At 34.1% G+C, this 22,114-nt stretch overlaps 1 long non-coding RNA gene across 1 annotated transcript in view; it reads right to left on the bottom strand.

Moving 5' to 3' along the window:
• Positions 1-8,298: 8,298 nt before the first annotated feature.
• Positions 8,299-22,114, bottom strand: part of LOC141541213 (uncharacterized) — a 50,824-nt gene continuing 37,008 nt past the window's right edge. The window contains exon 3 of the long non-coding RNA XR_012481690.1: positions 8,299-9,308. This is a non-coding gene — a long non-coding RNA (uncharacterized LOC141541213). The remainder of the gene's footprint in view (positions 9,309-22,114) is intronic.

Genomic DNA, 22,114 nt, shown 5'->3' with positions numbered 1-22,114 from the left:
GACCAGAGCTAAATAGAATATTTGATCTTCAAATGCAGAACTCAAGAGAAGCATAAAAAGGTAAAAGTAAAAGAAAAAAATAACTTTTTTTTTAAAGTTGAAAAGTTATATCCCTATATTGGAAGATTAATTACTGAGATTTGTAGCTTTTTTACAGGTATATTTAGAGGGTGCAGATATAATTTGATTTTATTGTTATGTTATAAAAAATAAACTAGAAGAGGAAAATTGATTCCACTAGAAGAAGAGGAAGATGAACTTAAAATAGGATAAGTTACATCTTATGAAGAAGCAAAATAAGATCTATTACAATTGAGGGGAAAAAAGGAGGGAGATGAGCATTGTGTGAATCTTACATCAGGCATATTTAGTATCACAGAGAAGCTTGTCTCTTCCTATAGGGAAGTAGAAGGGGAAAGGGGAAAGAAAAGGGGAAGGCTAATAGAAAGGAGGACAGAAGTAGATGGGGAAAGGGATAGGAAAGGGGGAAGGAGCTGTAAAATGGGATGGATGTTTAAGGGAGGGGGTGGTCAGAAGCAAAATACTGAAGAGGAGGGAAAGGGGGAAAGAAAAGAGAAAAGTATAACTGGGAAAAAAAAGATGGCAGGAAATACAGAGTTAGTCATTTTAACTGTGAATGTGAATGGGATGAACTCTCCCAAAAAACTGAAATGGATAGTAGACTGGATTAAAAGCCAGAATCCTACAATTTGTTGTTTACAAGAATCACATTTAAAGCAGAGTAATACATTCAGGGTAAAAGTAAAAGGTTGGAGCAGAATCTATTATGCTTAAGCTGAAGTTAAAAAAAAAAGCAGGAGTAGCAAACCTGATTTCAGATCAAGCAAAAGCAAAAATAGATCTAATTAAAAGAGATAAGGAAGGAAACGACATCTCTCTAAAAAAGTACCATAGATAATAAAGTAACATCAATACTAAACATATATGTGCCAAGAAGTATAGCACTCAAATTCCTAGAGGAGAAGTTAAGAGAACCGCAAGAAGAATTAGACAGCAAAACTATACTAGTGTGGGATATCACTCTTGCTCTCTCAGAATTGGATAAATTGAACCACAAAATAAATAAGAAAATAAGTTAAGGAGGTAAGTAGAATTCTAGAAAAGTTAGGAATGATAGAACTTTGGAGAAAATTGAATGGAGACAGAAAGGAATATACTTTTTCAGCAGTATTTGGAACCTATACAAAAACTGACCATGTATTAAGGCATAAACTCCTCAAAATCAAATGCAGAAAATCAGAAATAGTAAATGCATTTTCAGGTCATGATGCAATAAAAATCACATGTAATAAAAGGCTAGGGGAAAATAGATAAAAAATTAATTGGAAACTAAATAATCTTATTCTAAATAATGAGTGGATGGTGAAACAACAAATCATAGACACAATTGATAATTTAATTCAAGAGAATGGCAATAATGAGACCACATACCAAAATTTATGGATACAGCCAAAGAAATTCTTAGTGGAAGTTTTATATCTCTAGATGCTTGCTTGCCTAAAATAGAGAAAGAGAAGATTAATGAATTGATCTTGCAACTAAAAAAAAGCTAGAAAAAGAACAAATAAAAATCCCAATTAAATATCAAATTTAAATTTTTGAAAATAAAAGGAGATTTTGATAAAATTTAAAGTAAGAAAATTATTGAATTAATAAACAAATATAAAAGTTTATTTTATGGGAAAAACAATAAAATAGATAAACTTTTAGTTAATTTTATTAGAAAAGAGAAAGAAGAAAAACAAATTATTAGCATCAAAAATGAAAAGGGAGAACTTTCCACCAGTGAAGAGGAAATAAAAGCTATAATTAGGAATTATTTTGCTCAACTATATACCAAGAAACCTGATCATCTAAGAGAAATATAGAAAAATAAAAATGCCCAGATTAACAGAAGAGGAAATGAATTGCTTAAACAGTTCCATTTTAGAAAAAGAAAAAGAACAAGATATTAATCAACTTCCTAAGAAAAAATACTCCAGGGCCAGATGGATTTACATGTGATTTCTACAAATATTTAGAGAATGATTAATTCCAATAACATGCAAGCTATTTGAAAAAATAGGGAAAGAAAGAGTCCTACCAAATTCCTTTTATGACACAAATACAGTGTTAATAACAAACCAAGTAGAGTAAAAACGGAGAAAGAAAATTATAGACCAGTTTTCCTAATGAATAATTGATGCAAAATCTCAAATAAAATATTAGCAAAGAGATTACAGCAAGTCATTCCTAGGATAATATACCATGACAAAATAGGATTTATACTGGGAATGCAGAGCTAGTTAAATATTAGGAAAACTATTATCATAATTGACCATATTAATAATCAAATTAATAAAAAACATATCATCTCAATAGATGAGAAAAAGTATTTGATAAAATCAAACATCCATTGTTATTAAAAACACTTGACTTTGTCAATTACCAAACTAACAAAAATCATATGATTATCTCAATAGATGCAAAAAAGCTAGGAAAAGACCAAATTAAAACCCCCAATCAAATACTAAACTTGAAATTCTAAAATTAAAAGGAGAAATTGATAAAATTGAAAGTAAAAAAACTATTTGAAAAAATAGGGAATGAAGGAGTCATACCAAATTCTTTTTATGACACAGACATGGGACTGATACCTAAACCAGGTAGATTGAAAACAGAGAAAGAAAATTATAGACCAATCTCCCTAATTAATGTTGATGCTAAAATCTTAAATAAGATTTTACCAAAAAGACGACAGAAAATCATCCCTAGGATAATACACCATGATCAAGTAGGATTTATACCAGGAATGCAAGGCTGGTTCAATATTAGGAAAACTATTAGTATAATTGACCATATCAATAACCAAATTAACAAAAATCATATGATCATCTCAATAGATGAGAAAAAGTATTTGATAAAATCCATCATCCATTCCTATTAAAAACAGTTGAGAGTATAGGAATTAATGGACTTTTTCTTAAAATAATCAGTAGCATCTATTTAAAACCATAAGTAAGCATCATATGTAATGGGGATAAACTGGAACCATTCCCAATAAAATCAGGAGTGAAACAAGGTTGCCCACTATCACCATTACTATTCAATATTGTATTAGAAATGCTAGCTTAGGCAATAAGAGTTGAGAAAGAAGTTAAAGGAATTGGAGTAGGTAATGAGGAAAGCAAATTATCACTCTTTGCTGATGATATGATGGTATACTTAGAGAACCCCAGAGATTCTACTAAAAAGCTATTAGAAATAATCCACACCATTAGCAACATTGCAGGATACAAAATAAATCCACATAAGTCATCAGCATTCTTATATATCAGTAAAAAAAATCCAACAATTAGAGTTACAAAGAGAAATTCCATTTAAATTAACTACTGATAATATAAAATATTTAGGAATTTATCTGCCAAGGGAAAATCAGGAACTATTTGAGCAAAACTACAAAACACGTTTCACACAAATTGGAAAAATAGTAAGTGCTCTTGGATTGGGTGAGGAAATATAATAAAGATGACAATACTACCTAAAATAATCTATTTATTTAGTGCTATACCAATCAGACTCCCAAAAAACTATTTTAATGACCTAGAAAAAGTAACAACAAAGTTCATATGGAAAAACAAAAGGTTAAGAATTTCAAGGAAATTAATGAAAAAAAAATCAAATGAAGGTGGCCTAGTTGTATCAGTTCTAAAATTATATTATAAAGCAGTGGTTACCAAAACCATTTGGTAATGGCTAAGAAATAGACTAGTTAATCAGTAGAATAAGTTAGGTTCAAAGGACAAAACAGCCAATAACTTTAATAATCTAGTGTTTGACAAATCCAAAGACGCCAGCTTTTGGGATAAGAACTCACTGTTTGGCAAAAATTGCTGGGAAAATTGGAAATTAGTATGGCAGAAACTAGGCATTGACCAACACTTAACACCTTACACCAAGGTAAGGTCAAAATGGGTTCATGACCTAGACATAAAGAATGAGATTATAAATAAATTAGAAATTTAGCATGTATTGGTCAATCTGGGGGGGAGGAAGGAGGGGAAAAATTGGAACAAAAGGTTTGGCAATTGTCAATGTTGTAAAATTGCCCATGCAAATATTTGGTAAATAAAAACCATTAAAATAAATAAATAAATTAGAAGAATATGGGATAGTTTACCTCTCAGACCTGTGGAAGAGGAAGGAATTTATGACCAAATGTAGACAAGCTTATAAGGGAAGCAATAAACTGGGAAAACATTTTTACTGTCAAAGATTATGATAAAGGCCTCATTTCCAAAATATATAGAGAATTGACTCTAATTTATAAGAAATCAAGCCATTCTCCAATTGATAAATGGTGAAAGGATATGAATAGACAATTCTCAGATGAAGAAACTGAAACTATTTCTAACCATATGAAAAGATGCTCCAAGTCATTAATTAATCAGAGAAATGCAAATTAAGACAACTCTGAGATATCACTACACACCTGTCAGATTGGCTAGAATGATAGGCAAAGATAATGCAGAATGTTGGAAGGGATGTGGGAAAACTGGGAAATTGATACATTGTTGATGGAATTGTGAATACATCCAGCCATTCTGGAGAGCAATTTGGAACTATGCTCAAAAAGTTATCAAACTGTGCATACCCTTTGATCCAGCAGTGTTACTACTGGGTTTATATCCCAAAGAGATTTTAAAGAGGGGAAAGGGACCTGTATGTGCAAGAATGTTTGTGGAAGCCCTCTTTGTAGTGGCCAGAAACTGAATGGATGCCCATCAACTGGAGAATGGCTGAATAAATTGTGGTATATGAATATTATGGAATATTATTGTTCTGTAAGAAATGATCAGCAGGATGATTTCAGAAAGGCCTGGAGAGACTTACATGAACTAATGCTGAGTGAAATGAGCAGAACTAGGAGATCATTATATACTTCAACAACAATACTATATGATGATCAATTCTGATGGACGTGGCCCTCTTCAACAATGAAATGAACCAAATCAGTTCCAAAAGAGCAATAATGAACTGAACCAGCTACACCCAGGGAAAGAACTCTGGGATATGACTATGAACCACTACATAGAATTCTCAATCCCTCTAATTTTTTTGTCCGCCTGCATTTTTTATTTCCTTCACAGACTAATTGTACACTATTTCAAAGTCCAATTCTTTTTGTATAACAAAATAACTGTTTGGATATGTACACATATATTGTATTTAACTTATACTTTAACATAATTAACATGTATTGGTCAACCTGCCATCTGGGGGAAGAGGTGGGGGGAAGGAGGGGAAAAGTTGGAACAAAAGGTTTTGTAATGTCAATGCTGAAAAATTACCTATGCATATATCTTGTAAAAAAAAACTATAATAATAAAAAAGAAGACATATAACATCATGAAGTGAATAAAATAGAACTAAACACATTTCAAGTATTATATATAATTTATACATAAGTAAATTCAAATATATTTGGGAATGTTTTGCAGATGTTTTTTGTCAATGGGATAATCAAAAAAAGTTCAGAACCCATTAATTTGGATAATAACAATAACTAACATTTAATATAAAGCAATTTATAAATATAATCTCATTTCATTCTCATGAGAATTCTTGAAAGTTCATGGCTATTATTTTGTTATTCAGCTATATCCAGTTGTGGCACTTTGTGATGGCACTTTTCAGAGACACTGGAGGGATTTGTTATTTCTTTCTCCAGCTTATTTTATAGATGAAGAAGCTGAGGCAAACAGGGTTAAGTGACTTGCCCAGGGTCAGCAAGTGTCTGAGGCCACATTTTAGTTCAGGAAGTGAACATTGAGTCTTCCTAACTCCAGGTCTGCCACTCCATGCATCATGTCACCATCTAGCTATCCCTTGGTGCTATTATTACCCTCATTTTGTAGTTTAGAAAACTGAGGCATGCAGATTAAGTGAATTATCAATCACACAGATAACAAATGACAGAGATCAGATTTGAACTCAGATATTCCTAACTCCAGATACTGAGCTCTATCCTCTTGCCATTTAACTGCCACTATTAACTCTTTTAAAAAGTTATAAAAGTAAAAACTACCTATCAGCTGGGGATGCTGTTTTGGTCAGATCAAGCTACTTATTCTTAGGACAGAATATTGTCACTCTATTAACTCCATCCACCAGCCAAATGGGCTATAACTATGTTATACATTTTTGTTTAAGCGTACAATCCTGCTCCCACTAAAGAAATCACTGACCCTGGCTCTCACTTACTAGACATTCCTCTTAGTCCCTTTACTTTTCTTAAACTGACTTACCAAGAATGTTACTATGTTTTTTAAAGTTTTTATTTATATTTTTCTTTGTATGTTATCTACATCTCCTAATATATTCCCATTACCCAACCAGAAAGCCCTAAAGTCAACTGAATAATAACCATAGTCTTCTACCTTTTCAAAGAGAGTAGGGAAGTATATTTTTCATCTTTTTTTCTTTCCTTTTTTTTTGGAGGGGGTTCTGGTTTGGTTATTGTAATCACACATTATTCAACTTTCTTTCTCTCTTTCTCTCTCTCCTTACTCTTGCATTTCTTTTTTCTCTCTTTCCCACTTTTTCCTTCATTCCTCTTTCCCTTCTTTCTTCCTCCTCTCTTGTCTTTCCTCTTTCTTCACTGCTTCTCCCTTCCTCCCTCTTCCTTTCCTCTTTTCTCCCTCCCTCCTTTCTTAATTCCTCCCTCTCTCTCTCCCTCTTTCCCTTCCTCCCTTCCTTCCTTCTTCCCTCCCTCCCTCCCTTCTTCCCTCCCTCCATCCCTCCTTCACTCCCTTTCTTTCTTCCTTCCTTCCTTCCTTCCTTCCTTCTTTCCTTCCTTCCTTCCTTCCTTCCTTCTTTCCTTCCTCCCTTCCTTCCTTCTTTCCTTCCTCCCTTCCTTCTTTTATTCCCCCCCTTTACATTGTTGCCATTATATAAATTATTTTCCTGATTTCTGCATTTTCCATTTTTAAATTTGTATATTTGAATAGTTTTTTTTTAATCTGAATCATTCTGTGCTCAAAGACAAAGCCTAATCCTCCAACAAACAAAAATAGCCACTTTCCATTTGGTTAGGACAACTAATTGGTACTTGACTCCAAAACAGTCAGAAGGCTAGACTTTGTATCTACTCTTTGACTTCCTTTTTGACTTTTCAGTAGGCTCTTCATCTCTTTCCATGTTTGGATAACAATCTCAATGACTATCGTCAGAATGTTCTGCAAAGATGAAATAATGGCCGTTTGTAGCACTTGATGCTGCTTTTATAGCATAGTACATGTGTAAAAATAGTAATGCATAGATTAAAAATCATTACCAGACTTTTAAGTTTCTTTATGAAGCTCTCTGTGTTTCTGTTCTGGATAGAGCATGATCAACCAATTGTTCAATCAATCTATCAATCAATAAGCATTTATTAATTACCAAGTATGGTGTAGCCTTTGGGGTTATAAGTACAAAAATTAAAAGAAACCATCCTGGATCTTAGGGAATTGACATTCTAAAGTGGGAAACAACAAATCTATCAGCAAATATATGTAGAAAAATATAAAAAGGATTGATGCCAATAAATGCAAAATCATTAGTGCAGGACATTTTGGGAGGGCTTGGGGAAGGATCATATAGAAGATGGTGCTTGAGCTATGTCTTGAAGAAGAGGGGGATTTTTATTAGCTAGGGCTCAGTAGCAAGGGCATTCCAGGTGTGGGGGATGGCCAGTGCAAATGGAGTAAGACAAAATGAATTCAGGAGGTAAAAGATTAAAAAAAATAAATAGAAGATTTTATATTTTATCCTAGAGGCACTAGGGAGAATCGTGAATAGAGGTGTGACTAAAGAAAAAATCACTTTGTCTGCAAGGTGAAGGATGTTCTGGAATGGCTAGAGACTTAAGCAGGGAGGCCAATTAGGTAATTATAGTAATCTATATGAGACATGATGAAGAGCTAAATTAAGGTGATATCTGTTAAAAAATATAAAGGTCAGATTGTGAGATATTATTGGAATGGAAATTGAGGCAACTGATATAAGGAGAGGAAGAGGGAGAAATTGAATATATTACTGAGGTTACGAACCTGGAGTTGTATGTTTGCCAAAAAAAGTAATCTTGAAAGAAATTCCAAAATGGGAGTAACAGATGTTCCTGGAAGGACATCTAAATATGGTTTTCCACTAATTAGTAGTGTAAGTTTGGGTAATGCCTTCTTCCATGAGCTTAAATCAATTGGTCCAGCCAGCCAGCATCCCAAAGTACCAAAATAACTGGTGGATGAAGCAGGTATTGGTCATCTCCATGGTCACCACTTAATCACACAGCCTTCCTTTCTCATTATGCAATTTCTGGATCCTTTGGAGAAATCATGATAAAATCAGGTAAAAATGAAGGACTGGAAATATGTAAATATACTGATTTTTTAAATGGGGAGAATGAATGAAAATATATTTATTAAATACTTTTTGCCAAACACTATGCTAAGTGCATATATAGTCATAATTCTTGAAGAATTTACATTCTAAATAGAGAGAGATAATTAACGTGGGAGTGGAGAGTTATTGTGATTTGGAAAGGTGGTTGTTATCCTTTGGTCTTGAAGAGGACCAAAACACTATCACTATGCTAAAGTCAATTACAGTGTGTCCCATTATGGCTGATCAGACCAATATGAATTTGAAATGCTCTGTGACCACAGGTCAGGCTCAAATAGTCCATGTAAACATTTGGGATGGATTTTCTAAATCTGCTCGTCTCATTTTTCTTCTGAGCTACTTTAATTCTTTTTTGCTCATAGAGTACCTTCTCTGGTGAGGGTACACTAGCTGGGCAGTCCTGTGCCAGTGTCTCCCATGTCACACAATAATTCCAAAGTTCTTAATAGAGTACCCTTATATTTATTTTCCTGACCATCACATGGGTGCTTGCCCTGTGTGAGTTCTCCATGGCAAGCATACTTTTGGCATTTGAACAATGTGGCCAGCCCATCCGAGTTGTGTTCTCTGCAGTAGAGTTGGAATGCCTGGCAGTTTAGTTTGAGAAAGGACCTCAATATTGGTATTTTATCCTGCCACTTGATCTTCAGAATCTTCCTAAGACAATTCAAATGGAAGCGATTCATTTCCTGGATTGGGGGTATTATATTGTCCAGATTTCACCTGTATCCAGCAATGAGGTCAGCACAATGGCTCTGTAGATCTTCAGTTTGGGAGTCAGTCTAATATCTCTTCTGCCCCATACTTCCCTTCAGAGCCTCAGTGCAATGCATGTGTCATTTTCATTATCAATGTGGACATCCCTGCAAAGAATATTGTCAAGGTAAGTGAACTTATCCATAGGATTCAAAACATCTCCATTTGCTGTGACTGATTGTATCACATATGGATAGGGTGGTGCTGACTGATGGAGTACCTTGTTGCTATTGTTAAGGCAAAATTAGCACAAGCACCAGATAATCCATACTTTATTGCATCTCAGCTTCAGAGGCTGAATTGAGTGTATAATCATATGCAAACAAAAAATCATCCACCAGACCTCCTTCCGTTTCAGTCTTTAGCAAAATTTTCAAGTGAAAAATTTACCATTTGATGTCAGGGTCATACTTATTGAAGGTGTTTGACAACATAACTGAAAACATTTTTGGAAAGATGGTGAGTGCATGTGGAGTGCATGTGCATGTGGAGATGGGATGGTGGTGAAGTGAGAGAGTTATTAGATTGATTCGGGAACAATATGTCCAGGAGCAATGTTAGAACTGATCTGATTATGATTCTAGTATTAGAAAGTGGGGAGGGCAGAATATTCAAGGCAGTTAGTGAGAAAAAGACAGTTAAATGGGAAATAAAGTGAAACTAACAGGGGTCATTCTGAAAGAGAAGGGTATTCACCATTCAAGAGCTGGGGATGATAGGGAGATTCCTCTGATTCATTGTCTCTGGTACCTCAGCAAAGTAATTGTAGAGAAGATTTCCAAGAAGCAGAGAGAATGTTGATTCTTCAAAGCATAGGTGAGTGAATTTTACTTCGATTTTGAAAAAAGTAAATATAAGGATGGCTTTAATCAAGAGAGCACCCCCTTTAATAACATAATCCTAAAAGCATTATTAGGCAGCTAAATAGCATAGTTGATAGAGTGCTGTGCCTGAAGGGAGTAAGACATATCTTTGTAAGTCACCCTGGGCAAGTTACTTAAACCTATTTGCTTCAATGTCCTCATCTGTTAAAAAAAAAAAAAAAAGCTGGAGAAGAAAACAACAAAACACACCAGTATTTTTGCCAAGAAAATCTCAAATCAGGTGACAGAGTCAGACATGACTGAAAATGACTGAATAGCAAAATAATACTGAACTTTGAAGAGTTATCAAGAGGATGAAATGAAATTATATTTCAAAGTACTTTATTTTAAATGTTGTTATTATTTAAAATAATTGTTTATTAACTTTTTTGGTAAAAAGAATTACAGCACATTTCCAAATATGCTTGTAATGTAGTTATAAATTTTATGTAATACTGTACTAATAATTATGTATATCATAAAACTTATATAAAAGCAATTTCAAAAGGAGTCAGAGAAGAAATAATATTAGCATTTATATAATGCTTGATGAATAATATTTCATTTTATCTTCATAAAGATCTTGGAAGGAAGTGTCATTATTATTTCCATTTTACAGATGAAGTAACTGAGAGAAACAAAGGATTAAGTAACAGAGATTAAGACCAAATTTGGACTCAGGTCTTCTAGATTCCAGATCTAGCATTCTTGTTTGTTGTGCCTCTTAAGTGTATCAGAATAATAAAAAAAATTTTGTAGGTCCTCAAGGAAACCACTGGAGTTTGAGTAGGCAAATGACATGATCAGGGCTGAGTTTTAGGAAAATTATTTTGATATCAGTATAAATAATTTTAGAGAGGAGAGACTTGAGGCAGAGAGAACAGTTATGAGACCATTATAATAAACTAAGTGAGAGATGTTCCAAACATAGAGTGGTTCAGACATGGTTGAAAAACAAATGAAAGCTAGCATTCTCAGTGTATATTTTTTAATTTCTTATTGGACTTGTGATTTTATTGGTCTATCATTGTAGATCAATGCCTGATTTATAATTTAATTTTTAGAAAAATTTCTAGAATGCTGAGAAGTTAAGTGACTTGTCCAGGGTGATACAGCTAGTATGTGCCAAAAGTAGGACTTGAACTCAGGTCTTCTTGATTTCAAGACCAGCTCTCTATTCACCACAATATACCATACATATCACTAATAAATGTGCCACAGATATGCTGTGTTGTATTCATTCTATTCTGGAAAGTATTTTATTTTGTGTTAATTACTATTAAATATATTATATCAGGAACAACTAGATGGCCCAATGGACAGAGCACTGGCTCTGGCTCTGGAGTCAGGAGGACTTGAGTTCAAACCTGGGATTAGACACTAATTATCTATGTGATCTTGGCAAGTCACTTAACTCCAGTTGCCTCCAAAAAAAAGTGTTGTGTCATGTTTATTGTATTTTAGAAGGCATGCTTATTTTCTACACAATTACATAGATGGATTTATGATCTTAGTGATGAGATGTTCACTTCAGCTAACATCCATGCCTTCCATCCTGTGAAACCTTCATCCATATCTTCTTCCTCACAAGAGATACACCCAACAAACTGGAGGCCATTGTAGCTTTCTTATGATTTGTCTAGGATACTGTGGAACACTCAGTTGACTTACCTGTGATACATTGCCTTTACCTTGTGACTGACCCATTTTCTTTTTCTATAATATACTTGTTTCCCTGACATCTTTTATTTCTGTTCTTGAAAGTTGCCCATTTGGCATTTATTGTAGCCTGATCATACCCACCATGCATCTTTCCATTGTCCTATGTATGATATACTTTTCAGTTCTTCAGGGGCTATTGAGTTGCATATCTGAAAGCCATACAATATTTACATTAAAATGAACTCAAATACAGGTAAAAGGAAAACACAAAAAAGAAATTATGAAAAGGATAACTTATGAACATATGGGGAAAAACAGTGATCCCTAGGAGCCAGCATGAGTTCATTTAGAACAAGACCTATCAGACTATCCTTTTCTTTTTGGATAAGATTACTATACTGGTATTAATAGGGGTGTAAGGCAGCATATTATCTACATTTTACTAAACTGTTTGATAAAAGCTTCTCATTACATCCTTATAGATAAGAAGGAAATATAGGCTGAATAATAACCCATGTCATTATTATATGGGATGATAATCAAATGATTTCAGAACTATTGAATGACTAGAATCAAAGAACGATGAGTAATAAATGGAATGAATAGATGGATTAATGAATGGAGGGAGGTTTTAAATATCCCAGGGCTTTTCCTGGATGTTGTTACATTGAACCTTTTTTTTTTTTCAATCAGTGATATGGATAAAGAAATAGATCCCACATTTATCAAGATGACATCAATCTGAGAGGGATGGCTAAATATGTGAAATAGCAAAGCAAACAAATTTTAAAAGGCTGGGTCAATGAGCTAAATCTAACACAATAAAATTTAATATGAATATGTAAATCCTTGCACTGTTTTTATAATAATAGCTTTTTATTTTTCAAAATACACACAAGATAGTTTTCAACATTCAACCTTGCAAAATCTTGTGTTCCAAAATTGTCTTCCTCCTTTCACCCTTCCTCTCCCCTGACAGCAAGTAATTCAAAATAAGTTAAAGTGCAATTATTCCAAACATATTTTCACATTTATGCTGCACAAGAAAAATCAGATCAAAAAGAAAAAAAGGGAAAGAAAAGAACAACCTTGTACTAGTTCTTAAAAACCAATAACTGTACAAATACAGGTTAGGGGAACACTATTAGCAAAAAGTTCAGGTAAAAAGGACTTGTATGAGTATAATTAAAAGCTCAAAATAAGTCAATAATATATTATTATAGTACCAAAAAAGCTAATGTTTTCTCAGCCTGCATTAATCTATTGTGTCACAGATTTAAAGGAAGGAGAAAACTTAGACACTATTTAGTGTAATGTTCATCTAGTCCAATTTTATAGATGAGGATCACACAATTAATAGGTTATTGAAATTAGATTTTGAACTCAGGAAGGTGAGTTTTCTGACTCCAAGCCTAGCATTCTATCCACTGTGCCATCTAGATACATTCAAGTACTTAGGACTGTTAAAAAATGTAATGGAACTGACTCAGGATTAGTTAAATTCCTCAACACTGAAGGGAAATTCAGCAGTAGCTGGATGTCTACCTATCAGACATGCTTCAGAAAAGATCAGTGCTTAGAATGGTGGTTATAACAGATCTGATGTCCCTTTTACCTTTACTATTCTAAGATTTGATCAGTTGTTTAACTTTGCTCATCCCCTTGTTTCATCTGTAAAAATGTGAATAATGCCTTTTTTATATCAAAGAGAGAGGAATGGATACTATTCAAAGATACTATCTCTGAAGGATGTTAAACTTACTCTCCTCTACATAATATGCATGACTTAAAAAATTAAAAGCAAATTTTTGTTTACTTGTGTCTGACTCTTTATGATTCCATAGAACACACTGAATACATATATTTTGACAAAGATACTGGAGTAGTTTTCCATTTCCTTTTCCAGTGGGGTAAGGCAAACAGAGGTTAATGACCAGGGTCACACAGTTAGTAAATATCTGAGACCAGATTTCAAATCATATCTTCCTGATTCCAGCTATCTATCTACTGAATCATCTAGATCTACCTACCCTCTCCTTTTTAAAAATAGAATTATATGATTGTGGAAATATATAGATATATACATATACATATATATATATATATATATATATATATATATATATAAGACTTGTACACATTTAATATATATTGGGATTATTTGCTGCCTAAGGGAGGGGGGTATTTTCTCTAAGGAAGAAAAAATTGGAATACAAAATCTTGCAAGGATGAATGTTAAAAACTATCTATGCATATATTTTGAAAATAAAAAGCTTTTATAAAAATAAGATCATAGAATTAGAGCTAAATTGAACTTTAGTACTTTTTAAAGCATTGCTAAACATTTTTAAATAATTTTAAAACATGGTTAGACATCATTCTTAAAATATTGTTTAACATTTTATTTGTTTAATGATGTTTAACATAATTTAAAATTTGTTAAACATGATTTAAGAGATGAGAAAAATGAGCCTCAGGAAAATTAAATGGCTTGTCTCTAGATGCTCAGTTAGTAAATATCAGAGGTAGGATTTTAAACCCGTTTCTTAGGCTCCAATTGTAGCTTTTTAGTTATTATGTCATACTGTCCACTTTTCTCCCCATTCTTTCACTTCAAAGACTGATTGTCTTTATAATCACTCAATCAACAAGAATTTATTAAATGTGTCAAATACTGTATGAGATACTAGGGATAGAAAGACAAAATATTAAACAATCCTGACTCAGGAAGCTTACATTCTGTAGGGTCAGATAACAAATACAAAATGATGTATCGTTTTTATTGGCAGGGAGTTTCCTATGATCTCTATCAAGTATTCTTCCTTATCACCAAGAAGCAAAAGGTTAGTATATTTACCACTTACCTTTCCTTCTCTTTTATGATCAATTGATGACTAGTGAAGAACATAATTCTGTAAACTGAGCGTTAGAAAGAGTCATCTAAGTTCAAATCCAGCATCAGACACTAACCATGTGACCCTGGGCAACTCATTTAATTCTGTTGGTGTCAGTTTCCTCAAATGTAAAATGAGCTGGAAAAGGAAATGGCAAATGCTAGTATCTTTACCAAGAAAACCCCAAATGGGAGAGGGGACATGCCTAAAAATGACTGAATAACAACATCCACTAAGTACAGAAATCACTCATCAAATTCTCTGATTTAAATAATAGAAGGAACAAATAAGCTCTTTTTACTTTAATATTTTAAAAATTAAAAATCATGGCAGAAATTAGATATGGATCCACACTTAACACCATATACCAAGATAAGATCAAAATGGGTCCATGATTTAGGCATAAAGAATGAGACCATATGGACAGAAACAACTACACCCAGAGAAGGAACACGGGAATTGAATGTAAACTGTTAGCACTACTGTCTATCTACCCAGGTTACTTATACCTTCGGAATCTAATACTTAACGTGCAACAAGAAAATTGGATTTACACACATATATTGTATTTAGGTTATATTGTAACACATGTAAAATGTATGGGATTGCCTGTCATCTAGGGGAAGGAGTAGAGAGAGGGAGGGGAAAATTTGGAAAAATGATTACAAGGGATAATGTTATAAAAATTACTCATGCATATATACAGTCAAAAATTTATAATAAAGTGACTTTGTTAAAAAAAAAAAAAGAATGAGATCATAAATAGATTAGAGGAACAGAAGATAGTCTATCTCTCAGACCTGTGGAGGAAGAAGGAATTTATGACCAGAGGAGAACTAGAGATCATTATTGATCACAAAATAGAAAATTTTGATTACATCAAACTAAAAAAATTTCTGTACAAACAAAACAAATGCAAACAAGATTAGAAGGGAAGTAACAAATTGGGAAAATATTTTTACAGTTAAAGGTTCTGATAAAGGCCTAATTTCCAAAATATATAGAGAACTGACCCTAATTTATAAGAAATCAAACCATTCTCCAATTGACAAATGGTCAAAAGTTATGAACAGACAATTCTCAGATGATGAAATTGAAATTATATCCACTCATATGAAAGAGTGTTCCAAATCACTACTGATCAGAGAAATGCAAATTAAGACAACTCTGAGATACCACTACACACCTGTCAGATTGGCTAAGATGACAGGAACAAATAATGATGAATGTTGGAGGGGATGTGGGAAAACTGGGACACTGATGCATTGTTGGTGGAGCTGTGAAAGAATCCGGCCATTCTGGAGAGCAATCTGGAACTATGCCCAAAAAGTTATCAAAATGTGCATACTCTTTGACCCAGCATTACTGCTATTGGGCTTATATCCCAAAGAAATACTGAGGAGGGGAAAGGGACCTGTGTGTGCCAAAATGTTTGTGGCAGCTCTTTTTGTAGTGGCTAGAAACTGGAAGATGAATGGATGTCCATCAATTGGAGAATGGTTGGGTAAATTATAGTATATGAAGGCTATGGAATACTATTGCTCTGTAAGAAATGACCAGTAGGATGAATACAGAGAGGCTTGGAGAGACTTACATCAACTGATGCTGAGTGAAATGAACAGAACCAGAAGATCGCTGTACACTTCAGTGCTGTATGAAGATGTATTCTGATGGAAGTGGAAATCTTCAACATAAAGAAGATCCAATCCATTTCCAGCTGATCAATGATGGACAGAAATAACTACACCAGAGAAGGAACACTGGGAAGTGAATGTAAATTGTTAGCACTACTGTCTGTCTGCCCAGGTTACATGTACCTTCGGAATCTAATACTTAATGTGCAACAAGAAAATTGGATTTACACACATATATTGTATCTAGGTTATACTGTAACCCATGTAAAATGTATGGGATTGCCTGTCATCTAGGAGAGGGAGTAGAGAGAGAGGGGGGAAAATTTGGAAAAATGAATACAAGGGATAATGTTATTTAAAAAAATTACTCATACATATATACTGTCAAAAATGTGTAATTATAAAATTAAAAAAAAATCAATGTTCAGGGCAGCTAAGTGGTGCAGTGGATAGAATACCAGTCCCGAAGTCAGTAGGACCTGAGTTCAAATAAGACACTTAACACTTTCTAGCTGTGTGACCCTGGGCAAGTCACTTGACCCCAATTCCCTCAGGGGAAAAAAATAAAAGTTCACAGAACACAGGACTAGATAAGCATAAATTTGTTCCTTGCATTTTCTTTTAAAGCAATTATCAATCTGCTTGAATAGTGGGTTTTTTTTTTTTTGTATTTGTTCTAATATTTTTCTGAAAATTATTTATTATATTGGCTGAACTGAAATACTAAAAACTAATCCCAGAATTCTGATAAGTATAAAATTATTGGTTTTTCCAAAAGAGATCGATCATTATTTCACTTCAAAAGGTTTGCCTTTTATTCACAATCTTTTTCAGTTATAAATGAAGATATTCACTCTGAAAAGAAGCAAAGGGCTAAAAGTCACACCAGCAACTGCTGGTGTCAGAATCATTCAGCAGAGCACGCATGTGTGAGGCCAGCCTGATCAAGCTCCCAAAGATCAGATGGGATTTAAACAAAAAAATTCTTAGTAGTCAGTGTTTAGACCTGAAAACAATGCTGAGCCTGAAGATTATATAATTGGTCCTTTCCCCCTATCTGCCAGCTATCATAGAAATATTCTTTCCCTCCTTTGAATTACCACTATGATATTTGCAATTACAATTCGTAAGCATTTATTTTAAGCATAGCACTGTGCTATGCACTGGGGATCCAAAAACAACAAAAAAAGAAGCTGGCTCTTCTCCTCATGGAATTTCCACTTTACTGCAGGGAAATTTCATGTGCACATAAGCAAATAGAAAAAAAAATGTTAAATGATTTCAGAGAAAGAAACCACACAAATAAAGGAATGAGGAAAAGTCTCTTTTAGGAGGTATTCTATACATCTTTTGGTAGCACTAATCACTTGTGTTTGTTTATGTATACCCTTATCTTATTCTCTTACATGGTTATACTATACTCCTTCAGAGTGAGAGGACTTTGATTTTTATTTAGCGGGAATACCCAGGGTGGCAAAAGGAGTCAAGTTAACCCCTCTCTCTTCTCCTGGCTCCTTCACAAGGTTTGGATTTATTGGTCAAGGTGTGAATTCTCCTTCTTCTGCGTTTTCTTTGCCCCACTGACATTTATTCTGGTACCGACTCAAGTACACAGCTTCATATTGTAGCACTATCAGAATTCACACGAACTGATCCTCCTTTAAATGGAACTGGAGACCCAGGAGAAACAGAGAAAAAAAATGGAGTTTTGATGAAAGAAGGAAGGGGAGGATGGCAATGTCCAGTCTCACTTGGATCTAGAAAGAAGTCTATAGGCTACACTATCATTAAAACCCCAAAATGAAAGGAAAATGGATCTTGTAAGATAGCATGAGAAGCCTAGATTTATTTCCTCACTGACAATGTGAAATATGTGTATTGTATAGATCTCAAAGGAAGGTGACATTCAATCAAGAGAGGATTACAATGTCCTACAGAAAGAGAAGAGCTTTTCTGCCTCTCCATTGACTAAACTACAATCTCATTCTATGTTTGCTTGTCAGACTAAATAAAACATATTTTCTACTCAATGTTCCATTTACTTCAGAACTTTCATGAAAATTTAGGGTTTTTAAAGGAAGATTAAGGAACTTAATCTAGTTAAGTGATGTTCCCAGGGAAAACCCTGGATTGGGGCATAGGTCAAAGTGATTTTATGCAAGACCCTTAGATAGTATACCTGGATCTGTTAGAATTAGGGTTCAGGACTCAATTAATACATTTTGTGTGTCTATGAATCTCAGAATTAGGAGGGATTTCAAAGTCTCTTAGTATAATTCATACCTGAATTGATTATAATCCTCTTGACAAATGGTCCTCAGGACTTTGCCTGAAAACTTTTAGTGATAACAAATTAAGCCAATTTCATTTTGGGACAATACCAAATGTTAGGAAAATTTTCCCAAGAATAAGCCAAAATCTTTTTTTCTACACTTTTTAAATGCTTTTTTGACTTCAGCGTCTGAAACCAAGCAATGATCAAATCTTGCCCTGTTTTATTTGCAGACTCTAATCACACCACTCATCACCTTGCATAGTGCTTTGATCATAGTTGATTCTTAACAAATATATTTTTATAATTTAACTTTTTATTTATTTAACATTTCCACGGTTATGTTCAAAATAATTTTAAAATGATTTTTGTTTTTAAAATTTTTGAGTTCTCCCTATTTCCACTAATGATAAAAAAAGCCACATGTGAGGTAATGCAAAACATTTCCACAAAAGTCAAGTTGTGCAAGAAAACATAGATCTCCCACCCTAGTAAAAATAAAAGCTCTCAAAAAAAACTAAATTAAAAATAAAGAGAGAGATAGAGAGAGAGGTAGAGAATGTTTTGATCTGTATTCAGATGCAATCAGTTCCTTCTCTGGGATGGAAAGGATTTTTCATCATAAGTCCTTCAGAGAAGTTGTGGATGATTGTACTACTGAGAATAACAATCATTTACAGCTGGTCATCTCAGAACATTGCTATTACTTTGTATACAATACATTTCACTTTGTTCATAGAGGACTTTCCAGTTTTATTTTTTTTTCTCCTGAGAATATCCTACTCATCATTTTCAAGAGAACCATAATCCATCAGAGAAACTTGCTTTGAATTTTTTTTCACAATTACTATTGCTAATTGTATTTCTTCCCATTTATTCTCTCTCCTTTCACCCTGTTCCTCCTCAAAAGTGTTTTGCCACCAACCACTCCTTCCTCCAATATTCCCTCATTTTTATCACCCTCCCCTTCTTCCTATATTCCATTCTGCTCCTCTTTTCCTGCAGAGTAAGACAGATTTTTAATACCCCTATTGACTATGTATGCTATTTCCTATTTGAGCCAATTCTAATGAGAATAAGGTTCACTTATTTGCCTTCTGCTTCTCCTCTTCCTGTTAACTGCAAAAGCTTTTTCTTGTCTCTTTTTTATGGCAGATATTTGCACCATTTCACTTCTCTTTCCCTTTCTCACAATACATTCCTCTCTCACCCCTTAATTTCACAGACACACACACATATTATCCATTCAAATTCAATTCATATTTGAATTGCCCTCTGTTTATACTTCTGGCATAATAATGAGAATATTCTAATGACTTCTAAGTATCATCCTTCTATGTGGTAATGTAAACAAATACGCATTTTAAAGTCCCTTATGATATCACTTTCCTGATTATCTCCTTATGTTTCTCCAGAGCCCTGTATTTGAAAATCAAATTTTCCATACAGTTCTGATCTTTTCATCACAAATGCTTGAAAATACACTGTTTGATTGAATGACCACATTTTCCTCTAAAAGATTATACTCATTTTTGCTGGAGAGGTGATTCTTAATTGCAATCCTAACTCTATTGCTATCTAGAATAGCATATTCCAAGCCCTCTGGTCCTTTAATGTAGAAGCTGCAATATTTTGTGTTATCCAAAGTTGTGGACTGTGGCTCCACTATAATAGAATTGTTCCTTTTTGGATGCAAACAATATTTTCTCCTTGACCTGGAAGTTCTAGAATTTGGCTATAACATTCCCGAGAGTTTTTATTTTGGGATCTCTTTCAGGAGATGATCAATGGATTCTTTCAATTTCTATTTTACCCTCTGGTTCTAGAACATCAGGGCAGTTTTCCTTCTTGAAAAATGATGTTCAGGCTCTTTTTTTGATCATGACTTTCAGGTAGACCAATAATTTTAAAGTTTTTTTCTCTTGGATTTATTTTACAGGTCAGTTATTTTTCCAATGAAATTTCCCACATTTTTTGGTTTTGCTCTATTGTATCTTGATTTCTCACAAAGTCATTAGCTTCCATTTACTAAATTCTATTTTTTAAGGAATTATTTTCCTCAGTGAACTTTTGTATTCCCTTTCCTAGTTGGCCAATTTTGCTTTTTAAGGCATTCTTCTTCTCAGTAGCCTTTTGTAGTTCCTTTCTCAATTTTTTCCCTAATTTTTCCTCTATCTCTCTTACTTAATTTTCAAAGTCCCTTTTGAACTCCTCAATGGCCTAAACCCAATTCTTATTTTTTCTTGGAGGCTTCAGATGTCGGAGCTTTGACTTAGTTATCTTCTGAGTGTGTTTTGATCCTTTTTGTCACCATAATAACTTTCAATGGTCACAAGCTTTTTTGTTTTCTGCTCATTTTCCTAGTCTACTACTCTGCTCTGTTTCCAGAGCTGAGGGTCTGAAACTTCAAGAGTTTTGTGCTGCTGTTTTCAGAGATCCTTGTAAGAGTCTGACCACAAGCACTCTTTTTTGCCTTGAAGCTGTTAGGTTAGTCCCACTCCACTGTAGCTGTAAGATCTAGTGTGCTGGCCAGGGATGCATTGGGACTGCACACCAGACTCCCATTTTGTTGCCACAGACTCTCTCCACTGACCTCCCAAGTCCCCCCTGGTATCCCTAGGCTGAGAGGTTCAGAAACCTCCTCACTGCTGCTGTTTCTAGGTCCTGCCTCACTAATACTGGGCTGGAACTGGGATCCAGGAGGGCCTTCAGTGGGATTGTAGGATGGGCTTTCACTCTGCTTCCACAGCCCTTTTCTACTAGCCTTCCAGATCCTCTTTGGTGTCTGTGGGCTAAGAGGTCTGGTACCCACCAGTACAGTCACCAGTACACCTGGCCGGCTGTGGCTGTGGCTGGAGCTGCATCAGCATGCTCTGCACCTGGTCTTCAGGCTGAATTCCAACCCCCTGTCACAGATCATTTCTTCTGAGCTTCTAAATTTTCTTCAGTTGGAAAATGTTATACTCTGTCTTTTGGAATATTCTGATGCTCTAAAATTTATCTAGAGTCATTATTTAAAGAAATTTGGGGTGTTTTGGGAGAGAGTTTAAGCAAATTCCTGCCTTTACTTGGCCATCTTGGCTTTACTTTGGCCAAAACAAATATTTTTTTAAATAAATGGATGAATGAATCAACTGATCAATTAATAGACTGAGTGTCTTGGGAAGCTCAGGTTTTCATTTTTACCACTCACCCAAGTATTATTTGCTAATTGAGGTCTTATTTTTTTTCTCAATAAGGGATAAGTATCATCTAGTAAAAGTGTGACCACTCCACTCATTCATAGGATCGTAGATTTAGGGGTAGGAAGGATCTTGGAAATAATTTTGGTCAACTCTCTGATTTTACAAAAGAGGAAACTACTTCACATGGAATAAGGGATTTGAATCTGATCCTTTAACTTCAAATATACCATTCTTTTTATTATACTAAAATTATTAAATTTCTACTCTATTAGACACTAGGCAAAATGTTGACTATATCACCCTTCTAAAATAGACCCCCTACTACCCTTTAGGAGCTTGTAGGTTACTCAGGGAGGGGATACAACAGCATATCCATAAGCAAAATCAAAGTATACACAGTACT

Source organism: Sminthopsis crassicaudata, chromosome 4 (genome assembly GCF_048593235.1).
Source record: "Sminthopsis crassicaudata isolate SCR6 chromosome 4, ASM4859323v1, whole genome shotgun sequence".
Lineage (NCBI taxonomy): Eukaryota > Metazoa > Chordata > Mammalia > Dasyuromorphia > Dasyuridae > Sminthopsis > Sminthopsis crassicaudata.
The sequence above is the reverse complement of the archived record's forward strand: the minus strand, read 5'-3'. Positions and strand labels throughout refer to the sequence as shown.